The sequence below is a fragment of the Trichechus manatus genome, unplaced genomic scaffold (genome assembly GCF_000243295.1).
Source record: "Trichechus manatus latirostris isolate Lorelei unplaced genomic scaffold, TriManLat1.0 scaffold00076, whole genome shotgun sequence".
Classification (NCBI taxonomy): domain Eukaryota; kingdom Metazoa; phylum Chordata; class Mammalia; order Sirenia; family Trichechidae; genus Trichechus; species Trichechus manatus.
The window spans coordinates 6,894,725-6,908,670 of NW_004444012.1; the positions used below are offsets into that span (position 1 = coordinate 6,894,725).

General features: G+C 39.8%; 1 long non-coding RNA gene across 3 annotated transcripts in view; it reads left to right on the forward strand.

The window, feature by feature from the left end:
- The window catches only part of LOC111821298 (uncharacterized), a 165,278-nt gene that overhangs the window by 95,317 nt on the left and 56,015 nt on the right, over positions 1-13,946 (forward strand). For 2 of the 3 annotated variants that reach the window (XR_002824738.1, XR_002824740.1), the window contains exon 6: positions 6,693-6,866. The exons of the other annotated variant lie outside the window; for it this stretch is intronic. This is a non-coding gene — a long non-coding RNA (uncharacterized LOC111821298). The remainder of the gene's footprint in view (positions 1-6,692; positions 6,867-13,946) is intronic. 3 annotated transcript variants of the gene reach the window in all.

A 13,946-nucleotide genomic window follows, 5' to 3' on the forward strand; every position in this document is an offset into this window, starting at 1 on the left:
ATTCAGCAACATATCAAAAAAAATAACTCACCATGATCAAGTGGGATTTATATCAGGTATGCCGAGATGGTTCAACATCAGAAAAACAATGTAATCCATTGCATAAATAAAACAAAAGACAAGAACCATATGATCTTATCAATTGATGCAGAAAAGGCATTTGACAAAGCCGAACACCCATTCATGATAAAAACTCTCAGTAAAATAGGAATAGAAGGGAAATTCCTCAACATAATTAAAGGCAGTTGTACCAAGCCAACAGCCAACATCATCCTAAATGGAGAGAGTCTGAAAGCACTCCCCTTGAGAACGGGAACCAGACAAGGATCACCACTCTTATTCAACATTGTGCTGGAGATCCTAGCCAGAGCAATTAGTCTAGAAAAAGAAATAAAGGGCATCCAAATTCGTAAGGAAGAAGTAAAAGTATCCCTATTTACAGATGATATGATCTTATACACAGAAAACCCCCAAAGAATACACAAGAGAACTACTGGAAGTAATAGAAGATTTCAGCGAAGTATCAGGACACAAGATAAACATACAGAAATCAGTTGGATTCCTCTACACCAACAAATAGAACTTCCAAGAGGAAATTCCCAAATCAATACCATTTACAATAGCCCCCAAGAAGATAAAATACTTAGGAATAAATCTAACCAGAGAAGTAAAAGATCTATACAATGACAACTACAAGACACTACTGCTAGAAACCAAAAGAGACCTATGTAAGTGGAAAAATATATCTTGCTTATGGATAGGTAGACTCAACATTGTGAAAACGTCAACTCTACCCAAAGTGATCTACAGATACAATGCAATCCTGTTCCAAATTCCAATGGCATTTTTTAATGAGATGGGGAAACAAATCACCAACTTCAAATGGAAAGGGAAGAGGTCCTGGATAAGTAAAGCATTACTGAAGAAAAAGAAGAAGAAAGTGGGAGGCCTCACACTACCTGATTTTAGAACTTACTATACCACCACTGTAGTCAAAACAGCCTGGTACTGGTACAACAACAGATACGTAGAACAATGGAACAGAATTGAGAATCCAGACGTGAATTCATCCACCTATGAGCAGCTGATTTTTGACAAAGGCCCAAAGTCCATTAACTGGGTACAAGACAGTCTCTTTAACAAATGGTGCTGGCATAACTGGATATCCATCTGCAAAAAGCTGAAATGCGACCCATACCTCACACCATGCATAAGAACTAACTCAAAATGGATCAAAGACCTAAATATAAAATTGAAAATGATAAAGATTATAGAAGAAAAAAATAGGGACAATGCTAGGAGCCCTAATACAGGGCATAAACAGAATACAAACCATAACTATCAATGCACAAACACCAGAAGAGAAACTAGGGAACTGGGAGCTCCTAACAGTCAAACACTTATGCTCATCAAAAGATTTCACCAAAAGAGTAAAAAGACAGCCTACAGACTGGGGAAAAAATTTTGGCTACAACACATCTGATCAGGGTTTAATCTCTAAAATCTAAAACAAGATCCTGCAAAACCTCAACCACAAAAAGGCAAATAACCCAATTCAAAAATGGGCAAAGGATGTGAACAGGCACTTCTCCAAGAAGACTTTCAGGTGGCTAACAGACACATGAGAAAATGCTCATAATCATTAGCCATTAGAGAAATGCAAATCAAAACTACAGTGAGATCCCATCTCACCCCAACAAGGCTAGCATTAATCCAAAAAACACAAAATAATAACAGAGGTTGTGGAGAGACTGGAACACTTATACACTGCTGGTGAGAATGTAAAATGGTATAACCAGTATGGAAATCGATTTGGTGCTTCCTTAAACAGCTAGAAATAGAAGTACCATACGATCCAGCAATTGCACTCCTTGGAATATATCGTAGAGAAATAAGAGCCATCACATGAATAGACATATGCACACTCTTGTTCATTGCAGTACTGTTCACATTAGAAAAAAGATGGAAAAAACCTAGGTGCCCATCAACGGATGAATGGATAAACAAAGTATGGTGCATACACACAATGGAGTACTATGCAATGATAGAGAACAACGATGAATCTTTGAAACATCTCCTAACATGGAGGAATCTGGAAGGCTTATGTTGAGTGAAATTAGTTAGTCGCAAAAGGACAAACACTGTATGAGACCACTATTATAAGAACTCAGGAAAAGGTTTCAACACAGAAGAAAATGTTCCTTTGATGGTTATGAAGGTGGGGAGGAAGGGAGAGGGGTATTCACTAACTAGATAGACAAGAATTATCTTAGGTGAAGGGAAGGACAACACACAATACAGGGGGAGTTAGCACAACTGGACTAAACCAAAAGCTAAGAAGTTTCCTGAATACAACCGAACACTTCGAGAGACAGAGTAGCAGGGGTGGGGGTCTGGGGACCATGGTTTCAGGGGATGTCTAGGTCAATTGGTATAACAAAATTTATTAAGAAAATGTTCTGTATCCCACTTTTTAAGTGGCATCTGGGGTCTTAAAAGCTAGTGAGCAGCCATCTAAGATGCATCAATTTGTCCCAGCCCACCTGGAGCAAAGGAGAATGAAGAACACTAAAGACACAAGGAAAATATTAGCCCAAAAGACAGAAAAGGCCACACAAACCAGAGACTCCATTGGCCTGAGACCAGAAGAACTAGATGGTGCCTGGCTGCCACCAATGACCGCCCTGACAGGGAATAGAACAGAGAGTCCCTAATGGAGCAGGAGAAAAGTGAGGTGCTGAACTCAAATTCTAGTAAAAAGATCAGACTTAATGGTCTGACTCAGACTGGAGGGACCTCGGAAGACATGGCCCCCCGGCTCTCTCTTAGCCCAAAACTAAAGCCAACTCTTCAGACAAAGATTAGACTGGATTATAAGACATAAAATGATAGTCGTGAAGAGTGTGCTTCTTGGCTCAAGTAGATACATGAGACTAAATGGGCAGCTAGCTCCTGTCCGGAGGCGAGATGAGAAGGCAGAAAGCAACGGGAGCTGGTTGAATGGACACGGGAAATTCAAGGTGAAAAGGAGGAGTGTACTTTCAAATTATAGGGAGAGCAACTAGGGTCACATAACAATGTGTATAAATTTTTGTATGAGAAACTAACTTGAACTATAAACTTTCACTTAAAGCACAATAAAAAGTTAAGCAGAATGTGTGTGCATGTTCATTATAAAACATTTAAGCAATATTTAAATATACAGAGGAATAAGTGAGAGTCTGCTTTCACTGCTCACATCCCTCCAATCCCACTCTGATCTCCAGAGTTCGCCACTATTAACAGTTGTGTGTCTATTCTTCCGGAGCATTTTCCTTAGTGTATAGTCATAGTTTTTGGGTTACTTGTCTGGGTTCTTTAGCTCATCGTATCTAATTACCTATTTATTTCTTGCAGAGTGAACTCACTTTATCCAAGTTAGAATGATCCTATCATGTCTGAAAATATGATCATCAACGAGTCTTTATCATCAAACTACCTTTGAGAGTTTTATCTAAATACAGAGCCTCCTCAATTTAAACACAAGTTGTGTTCAAAAGATTTTTGTTTATAAGCTGATTGGAGCTTGGAATACATTTTCTCATAGGGGGAGTTACAAATATGCATTAAGTGTTGACTGCAGGATCACAAGAGTAAGGCCAATGGAAAATGAATATTAAAAGAGTATCAACCATGTGTGAAAAACCCTGTTAAGAATTTTCCATTATTTCATTTATTCTTTACAATATTTTTCTCAGGGTGGTTAGAGTTCCAAATTATACAGATGGAGAATTAAAGTGATTAAGTAACTTGCCCAGTGTCACATAGGTTGTAAACGTCCGAGCTGAAAGTCAGGTCCTGGTATGTTTGATTGCTAAGCAAATACACCTTACAGCCCCTAGAAGTCTGTTTAACAGGTGCACACATAGACACATATTCAGTTGCAGGGGGTGGTATGGTATTTGCTTCCTCTTGTTCAAGTAATCGTCGGGGAAAGATCCATAGCTGGAGGAATGGAAGCTCTGGCTTCCCCAAACCTTATTCATACCCCAGTTGATGACTATGTCAGAACATGAGCTTGGCGTATTGGCTGTTACTGTGTAGGTGGTTTTTGTTTAGGTGTTCAAAGCCAGTCAGTAAACACAGCTGCTGGAAATGCTCTGTTTTCTCCTTCAGATCCACTCACCAGCCATCCCCATCCTGGCCTATGCCTCGTGAGGCCGACCTCCTTGGACTTCACCAACTGGCTGGCTCCCTTTTCTTCTGGCCTCTAATTGTCCCATGGGAGGCATCAGCAGGACCTTGGAAGGTGTGAGGGAAGAATGTCAGGGCATTAGTCCTCCGGCTGCTTACCTGTCAGAGCTATTCTAGGGTGGTTTATTCCTCTATCAAAAGCCTCAGCTTCTGTTCTCTGGCCGCTCTTCCATCTTCAGCTCTCCCAGTGTTCCAGCAATTACTCCTTCCCCAGTACCTTCAAACCTAAGGGTGTTAACAGGGTTCTACTGTTACTAACCCGGGTGCTTTGCCATTTCTTGCTGGTTGTCTCAGTTATCTGCTGCTGTTATAATAGAAATGCCAGAAGTGGGTGGCTTTAACAAACAGAAATTTATTTTCTCACAGTTTAGAAGGCTAGAATTCAGGGTACTGGCTCCAGGGAAAGGTTTTCTCTCTCTGTCAACTGGGAGGAAAGTCCTTGTCTCTTTGAGTTTCTGCTCCTGAATGATCTTCATGTGGCTTGGCATCTCTCTTCTCACATCTCTGCTCCTTAGCTTGCTTGTTTAATCTCTTTATGTCTCAAGAGTTTGACTTAAGATATACCCTATTCTTGCCTCATTAACATATCAAACATAACCTAGTCCTCATTAACACAACCTAATCCTGCCTCATTAACATAACAAACATAACCCACTCACAAACAGGATTATAACCATAGGCAGTTTAGGATTTAAAACACATAATTTGGGGGACACAATTCAATTCATAAAACTAGTTTACCACAACTTACTTATACTCTTGTAAATGCCCCTTCATTAAACTCTCCTTAGTTTTCCCTTTGAGTGTGCCATCTGTTTCCTGCTGGGATCCTGACAGATCCAGTAAATGAAACCAGGATTGGTCTGATAAAACTTGGGTTGCTTGCATGTTTTTCAAGCAAAGAACAAAAGTAGATGCTGAGGGGCAAAATTGGTGATTGTGCTTAGATTCTCTGCCCCTCTGGATCTCTTTACCACCCTTCTCCACCCAGCTCTGTGCACTGAGAGGTCGACCTTTTCCAGGGCCATGACCCCTGTTGGGTTGCCCTCTTCTACAGCTAGAGTTCTTGTCAGATACCAGTGCTTACTCTATCCCCTTGAACTTTCAGTCTTTAAATTAAAGGCTCCCAATACCTGGTTGGTTTTTGTTAACTCTGTCCTATCTTCACAAACAATCCTTTCTTGAACTCTCTTCAGGCACCCATTTGAATAAACCATCTCTTGCTTGCCAGGATTCTGTACTGTTTAGGATAGGAAATGTCTCCCTCTTACCTCCCCTCAGTAGCTTCTCATAAAGCAGGAACTGCTTATCTGTGGTTCTGTGTGCTGAGGAAAGGACAGATCCAAAGACAGCGTCTCTTCTTTGGGCTCTGGTCGTTTCCACAGCAACCACTATAGGAGGGAATAGGGATATCTTTCTTTTTTTAGGTTAGGAAATTTTTGCCCTTTGTGCATTATTCACTCTGTTAGCATTATCCTGAGAGAGCCAAGTTAACTATGGTATTCTAGTAGTAGCAATACAACAGTGAATTACTGGGCTGAAGCCTGCTTCATTCATTCATTCAACAAATATTTAGTCAACACTTACTGTGTGCCAAACACTGTTCCAGGCTCTGAAAAGATGGAAGTGAACCAAACAAAATCCCTGCCATCATGGAGCTTATAATCATGGAACAAGTCCTTGTAGGCAGGGGCCATATTTCTCTTCTTCTCTGGGTACTGTGAGCAGTTTTGTAGGAGCTCAATGAATAATTATTAAATGAATAAAGATGAAGATTGGAAAAATTACAAAGATATAGGTAAATTACATGTACACAGCATTACCCTACAGTTAGCTCTCTGCAGTTTAATTCCTAAATATGGTCTTTGCAACACTGGCCTGTGTCTTTCCTAAACCATCTAGCACTTACAAAGGGTTGGAAAGATTTGTTAGGTTCCTTTCAAGGAGCCCTGGGGGCTCTGTGGTTTCATGCTTGTAACCAAATGGTTGTCGGTTGGAACCCACAAGCTACTCTTCAGGAGAGAGATATGGCAGTCTGGGTCTGTAAAGATTACAGCCTTGGAAACCCTATGGGACAGTTCAACTCTGTCCTATAGGGTCTCCGTGAGTCAGAACTGACTTGATGACAATGGGTTTAAGTTCCTCTCAGTTTCAGATTAAATACTGAAAGCATGAGAATACCAATCTAACTGTGTGCTGCTACCAAACCTGCCCCATAGTCTCTTAAGGAAGAATCCCATATCTCTTGCCTCACTGCTTTAGATGCCTGTGCTGGGACAAGTTCTGTTGAAACCACTGGGCTTCTTAGCCTTCCACATCTCAGCCCCTTCTCAACTCCCTTCAGCCTCTGTTCGACAGAACTCCCTTTCTCTGAGACATCCCACTGCATTCCTTCACCCTTTCATCCAGGCCCATGCCTTTTTGTAACCTCAGCTCTCCTCCTCCACTTCCTGGCTTAGTGTCCTGATGTCTGTCAATCAACCCTGGTCCATCATGCTGCTACCATCACGCTACTGGGAGTCCAGCTGGTGGACAGAGAGGTGGTGTATCAACAGACCCATTTTATAAAATGGAAAATGGAAGAAACCTAAGTCAACAGAGCAGAGGATGGAAAGCAAAGTCATTTACTGCAGGTATAGCTCATTCCCGGTAGGTCTCTGCTCTGGTATTTCCTTCTCATACTGTTTTTTCAGCTCAAGGTCAAATTTTCAAATGTACCTTCCGACCCTCACAGTTGTGCCTTCTCGTTGTTGGGTGGCTGGTGTGTGGTCAGGGTTTCCCAGATCTTTGTAGTTTTGTATGAAAACTCACTGTGACATGGGGTGGGAGAGGAAAGACCCATAGGGGAAAAAATCTTACTCGCCGTAGAACTGAAATCAAAGGAATGCTTCAGGCTGTGAAAAATGCCTTCCTGTTCCCTGGCATCAGACAGTGAGCACTCATGCCTTAGAAAAGGTAATCTGGAAAAAGTGAGGTCAGGGAGGATGGAGATTTTCACACTGCAGCAGAGGATATCCATAGTTTCTTTTCAGGTTTAATTACATGTGGGTGGTATACGATAATAAGTGCTCATAAATTGTCTCCCCCAATGTTGAATTCAGCCCCCTGCAGATGTGTCAGCATGAGCTGAGCTAAAGCCAGTGGAATGGGCCAAAATACACTAGAACGGCAGCCAAACTGATGACAGAGAGCTTGAAAAGTCAGCGAGAGACCTGTGAACCTGGTTATTAGAGTAAGAGAGGTCTTGTCCTGAGCCTCTACGCAGATGCAGATGCTATTTTTCCCCTTTAGGGTGGGATATGAAATGAAAAGGCACTGATGGAGAAACTGACTTTCTTCTCTAGTTGAAAAACTAGCATTTGGGAACATAGAGAAATATTCAGAAATGTTATGTAAAACCCATCTTGTGGATTTCCATAGAACTGTTAATTGGAAGCTACAAGTTCTGTATATTCTCCCCCCACCTTTTTTTTAAAGAATAAAAACATTACCAGAAACAACATTATTAATCTGCTGTAGAAGGAAAAAAAAAAAAATCATTTCCAACCTCTGTGCAAAGCAATGAGAACAAATACTTTGAACCCCCAAAGAGAAGTGGTAAGGTGCCATGTCAATATTTCCCGCTACTGCCCACTGTATAATTTCTACAGGTGGCTACATTGATTGATTGGTCAACTGATTGTGTTTTGTAGAAAAATTGAGTTTTTGTTGGTTTTGTTTAAACATGAGGCTTTTTGAGGCTGGGAAGGGTGAAGGGAATTAAAGAATAATTACTATTTGAATGTTGGGCAAATAAAATTTAAATAAGCTTGATTATAGCTCATATTTTTCTCTATGCTTGGTATAATGTTTATGAAGGGATACCCTGTTAATGCAAAATGTATTGAGTGATGAGGGTCTAAGGAGCATCTTGTAAGGAAATAACCAGACTTATTGGAGGTGCTGATAGGTCCTGGGGCAGAGATTTTTAAATAAAATATTCTTAGCTCTCTGGGCAGTGATCCAGATGGGCAGTAAGTAAGTCACATCAAGGCGATAGAGTGGGCCTACTTGGATTTAGTTCAAGGATTCACATATGGGCTAGGTGAGAGGATTCTTTTGGATATGAAATTGTTTGGTACCACTCAAAATGTTCCTCTACTAGGTAGTCAGGAAAATTAGCATAAGATTTTTTTTTTTTTTTAAGTAGGTGAAGGAAGACACTTTAGAGAACTTAATGAAACAGTTGATACACTTGAGTCGTTTAAGAGAGATGAGAATAAGTTCCTTCTTTTGGGGAGCTAAGGGGTACACCTTGTTAGTGAGAGGGTCCTTCTTCCTTCATCTAAATCATGGGACCAGGAGACAAGGCATGGTCAGGCATGGTAGCAGAGCCACTTCACGGGGAAGCTGAGATCTGCAGCCAGAAAATATTAACAGTTATTAAGAGGGCTTGTAAAGCACTGTCAGAGGAAAGGAGGAAGGAGGAGAAACTGAGGGTTTCGGTACTCCATTAGCAGTGCACCTGGCATAGGAGGTCTCAGTAAATCATTGTTTAATGAATAAATGTGAACACAACTAAGACATGGGTATGGGGATGGACAATACCAAAGTATCTAAATATCTCCTCTTACAGATTTTTGGGGAAGCAGGGTTTTTTTCAAAAGAAGCTAACAAATATGATATGGAGTGGAATTCTCGGTTTTAGGCTGGGTCTTAATGGTGGCAGTAAGGAGATTAGTAAGTGTTCTGAGATCTGGATAGCGTTTTCGAGAAAATAAACCCTGGGAGATAAAGTGGTGTACTATTCTGGCAGGAACAGCAGTTCACTGGGGAGGAGGGAGTAGAGGAAGTTTAGCTGCTGAGGCAGGCTGTTCCTTGTTCTGTGGAAGCTCTGGGATCTGATAAGGACTCCAAACAAATTAGTTGTCCTTCCATCAATACACCGTCCAGAGGTAGTCTTGATCTGCTTTCCCCAGGCTGAAATATGGTTGGCCTTACAACATTATGACGAAAAAAAGACAACTTGAATTTTGAAAGCATGAGGTTTTTCCCCCTTGTGAAAGTTGACTTCTTTGCAGAATAAACTGCTTTAGGACAGTGGCTCTGAAACATTAAAAGGAAAAGAATTCTCCCAAATCCCTAGTATTGCCATAAATTGTTTTTAAAATAGTATGGCTTAAATAAGTATATACAAACATAAAACTAGTAATAAACTCTTTATGCGTCGTATAAATCGTATACCTGTATCCAATAAAATTTAATTTGAAATTAAATTCAAATTAATGGAATTTGGCGTGTCTGCCCTGTATTAATTCTCCTGCCACTTTCCTCTGTTTTAACTTCCAACAAAATTGTACAGTGCACGGTGAAGTCACTGGGTCTTTAGATGGCTTTTTTTGTAGCAATTAATATAGCACATTGCTCTGCTATCTTCTCATTTTTAAGTCAGATCAAAATATAAATTTATTAAATAACTTGATCCACTAAAATCTTATTTTACCAAAATGTCTTTCAATGATGAATGCCCAATAAAAGTTCTAACTTTCTAAAGAGTCACCTAATTCAGCATGAGTAAAAATAGTGGTTGTGGGGTAATCATTGTCATTTGCTCATTGGGACATCAATTTAACAGCAATCAGATATGCTTAGCCGAGCATTACAGGTTAAATGCTACAATTCAGGTGATATCATGGCACCATTGTGGTCATAACTGCAACTTAGCCATGGGCAATGAGTAAGTGGCAATACATAGTTCTCAGGTGACTGAGAATATACTAATATTAACTTTAAACTTTTACCTAGGATGTGTTTCAAGTATAGTAAAGTATAGGAAATAATGTAATAGACTTACATGTACACCAAGTAAATTAGAAAGACAATAATATTTTTCTATTATTAACTTCAGATGTCTGTTTAGTTATCATTGTAATTATTATCTGGGCTAGAGTTAGAAGTGAGGGAGTTATCAGTCTTTGCAGACATGAGTCTGGATGTAATCTTTAGGAGAATAATTACAGATAGAAAATAAAGGTAAGAATTTGGCTGCTAACCAGAAGGTTGGCAGGTCGAATCCACCAGGCGCTCCTTGGAAACCCTACGGGGCAGTTCTACTCTGTCCTACAGGGTCACTATGAGTCGGAATCGATTCAATGGCAACAGGGTTTTTTTGGTTTTAGGGACTGGACTATGAGGAAATCTAACATTTAAAGGGGGAGATCAAAAGGAACCAGCAAAAGATACTGAGAAGGATTGGACACGGTGGTAGGAGGACAACCAAGAGAGTAGTGTGTTGTCCTGGAAGACAAGTAAAGAGAATGCTTCACAGAGGAACATGTGGTCAACTATGGTAATGCTGTTGAGAGATTAAGAGGGATGAGGTCTAAGAACTGACCACTGTTTTTAGCAATGGGCATGTTATTAGTGATATTCATAAGGGCAGTTTTAGATGGAGTAATAGGGACGGCTGATTAGAGTGGATTAAAGAAAGAATGGAAGAAGAGAGCTTGTAGTCAGCAACTATAGACAATTCTTTTGAGGTGTTTTGTTTTAAAAGAGAAATAGAGAAAAGGTGCAGTAGCTAGAGAAAGAAGCAGAATGAAGAAAGTTTTCTTTGTTTTTTTTTTTTTAATGAAAGCAGTAAATGGGAGCATATTTCACAGCTGATAGGAAAGATCCAGTAGAGAGGAAAAAAGTGATGATGGAAGAGACAAATGAGAGGTGTGGAAGTTCTGTCCTTGAGTAGGTGAGAGGAGATGATGGATCTAGTGCCCAAGTGGAGAGCTTGATCTTTCACAGAATCGTGGAGACTTCATCTATTGTAGCAAAAGCCAAAGCATAGAAAGGGCACAGATGCACATAGGTGGTTAGATGAGACGGTGAGATCTTGTGGAAGGATGAAAAGAAAAGAAGGAAGGCATGGCATCATTTCTGACTGAGTAAGCATCAGCCTGAATGCATCCCTTCCTTTGAGTACGGAAACTTTCAAATCTGGGCAACTTCTATGAGGAGGGAGTGCTGAGACAGCTACTGTGTTTTCAGACAATCTAAATAAGCATGTAGGACACAGCAGTAGTGAGGGGTTCCCCATCCACCTGATACATCTCCAGGTCTGCTTGGAGAGAAACTTCACCCATGGACGGTATCTATGGCTACTGTGGCGGGTGCTCAACACGTGGCTCCCAGCAGTAAGGTCCCAGAGGTCCCAGGGTTTGTATAACACTCCCTCAATCTCTCAGTTGGACCTAAAATCATACCACCACCTCATGGCTGGCACAGAAAACTAAGGATTTCTCATGAGTTATAGTGCAAGATTATGGTGAGCAGATAATTTACTTAGAATTATTTATTTATTTGGAACTACATTCAAATGTGAGATTGGTACACGTTTCTTTTCTTCCACTGTCCTTGTCTGGTTCTGGTATCAAGGTTATTTTGGCCTCATAAAACAAGTTGGGGATACCTCTGTGTTTTTCTGTTCTCTGGAACACTTTGCATAAGGTAGGAATTCTGTGTTATTTAACAGTTTGGTAGAACTCGCCTGTAAAAACCATTTCAGTTAGGTTTTTTGAGGTATAGGTAATATTTTCAGTTTTAAGAGATGTTGCCAAAAAGGCTATAATAGTTCTTCACATTTCCACCAGCAATGCCTGGGAGAACCCTTTACCCAAATCCTAGGCAGCAAAAGATTTTATACATCATTTCTATTTGCCAGTGGTAAGGGAACATTTCTTTTTACCCTTAAATGTCATCATCATAATTGTTGTTTCTCATAGTTAATGTGTATTTGCCTTTACTACATGTTCACCTGTTTATTTGCTTACCATTACTTCTTCTAGGTTCTATTTCCTTCTTCCTGAAATACATTCTTTAGTGGACTTTCAGTGAAGGTATGTGTGGTAAATTCCTTGCCTTTATTTGAAAATTCTATTTTTCGGCCATGATCGTAGTTTTTCTGAGTATGGAATTCCAATGAGACAGTTACTTTCTCCCAGCCCTGGCAATTACTGCTGGTATTGAAAATGTCTGATGTCAGTTTCATAGTTATTCCTTTGGAAATTCATCTTTCTTCCATGTTTGCTTCTAAGATTTATTTTTGTTGTAGGTGTCTTGCAGTTTAACTGTGAAGTGTCTTATAACAATAGATAAAGTTTAAATAAAACTTTATCTTGCTCATGATTCATGGAATTTCTCAGATCTGAAGAGTTATGCCTCTAATCAATTCTGGAAAATTCTTCAGCCATTATTTTCTGACTATTGCTACTCCCCCATTTTCATCAATTTCTTCCCCTCCACTCCAAATAGGCATTTATTGGATCTTCTCATTTTCTATACCACATTTTTAAAAACAACTCTTTCACATTTTTCATGCCTATTGTTTTGATATTCTAATTTTCTGAGATCTTATAGTTCACTGATTTTTCTCTTCAGTTGTATCCCTTCTTCTATTTCCAAAGTGTCTTATTAGGGAGTTTTTCATTAGTTATCTATTGCTGTGTAACAGATTACTCCAAAACTTAGCAGCAGAGAAAAACAACTATCATTTATTATCTCACAGTTTCTGTGGGTCAGGAATCTGGGCGTGGCTTAACTGGATCTTTTGCCTGAGCATCTCTCACAAAGTGTTGGCTAAGGCTGTGGTCTCATCTGATGACTTGACTGGAGAGGATCTGCTTCCAAGCTCACAAACATGGTTGTTGGCTGGATTCAGTTCCTCATAGGATGCTGGACTGAATCTCAGCCCCTCTCTGTCTATTGTCTGGAGGCTGCCCTCAGTTTCTTATCACGTGGGCCTCTCCATAGGGCAGCTCACAACATGGCAGCTGGCTTCTATGAGACTGAGCAAGTGAGAAAGAGAGGTGTGCAAGAAGGAAGCCAAAGTCTTTTGTAATCAAATCTCAGCATTGACATCCATTGATTTTGCCATATTCTATTCATTACAAGCAAGTCACTAGGTTCAGACCGTGCTCAAGGGAAGGAGACTACACAAGGGCAAGAATACCAGGAAGTGGGAATCACTGGGGGCCATTGCAGAGGCTGCCTATAACAGGTTCCAATTTTTTCTTCTATGTAATTTTGTTTTTCATATTACTCTTTTTTTTTTTTTTTAAAGCTTTTGGTGTTTAAATCAACTTTCTGTTGATTTGTCTGTGAATCTCATTCATAGGTGATTGTTGTTTCACGCATTTTCTATTTTTTTAATTGTGATATATAATATACGTGTGTGTGTATATATATGTATATGTATACACATATTGGAGCCCTGGTGGCACAAAAGGTTGGCAGTTCAAATCCACCAGCTGCTCCTTGGAAGGTCTATGGGGTAGTTCTACTCTGTGCTATAGGGTTGCTATGAGTTGGAATTGACGGCAATGGAATACGTATATATATATATGTATATATATATTTAAATAAATTCTTGGCATTTATGTTGAGAATGTGTTCCTCCAGCGCAGTTTTGTGCTCAAAAGTATTTCTAATCAGGGAATAATTTTTATGTTTATTTCTCTGAGTAGGGTTCCTAGATTTCATGAGTAATAAACATTTGAACACCAAAACTTGTTCAAACTGGGGTTCTGAATTTTCCAGGGAGATATTGTCACTCAAAATCTAAACAAACCTTGACTAGTTATTTTGTGTCCCCATGTGGATGAAGTTCTTCCTTTCTCTGAGAGTGTCAATTTTGGGGATTCTGGCTTATTGATGTGAAAGTCTCAATTACAGTTTATCCACCT